Here is a 386-nt window from a genome sequence, read left to right on the forward strand (position 1 = left end):
CCTGTACAAAAGACTGTTGTCACTAAACAGAGGAGAGCGCAGTAATTGTTCAGAGCTACTGAGCTGGGTGAGATCCAAGGTTTATAAAAGCAGCCATGCCATGGCCAGTTAAGGGGTGGGCTCAAAAACGTGAATGAAAAGTTGTAGGATACTCATTAAGGCTATTCCTATTCTTTTCACTAGCATCTAGGGTTTGTTGTGGTCCCATGTAGATCCTATTGGATTGTTTATCCACATATTTAGAACAGTTATCCTCTCATAAGCATCCATATGCGAGCCTTATCATGGAAAGGGTAAATTATAAGTTTGTCACCCCATCTGTTACAGTAAGGCTTAGAATTGCTCGCTCACATGTATGTTGTTCTGAAATAATATGGACTCGTATA

The sequence above is a fragment of the Asparagus officinalis genome, chromosome 3 (genome assembly GCF_001876935.1).
Source record: "Asparagus officinalis chromosome 3, Aspof.V1, whole genome shotgun sequence".
Lineage (NCBI taxonomy): Eukaryota > Viridiplantae > Streptophyta > Magnoliopsida > Asparagales > Asparagaceae > Asparagus > Asparagus officinalis.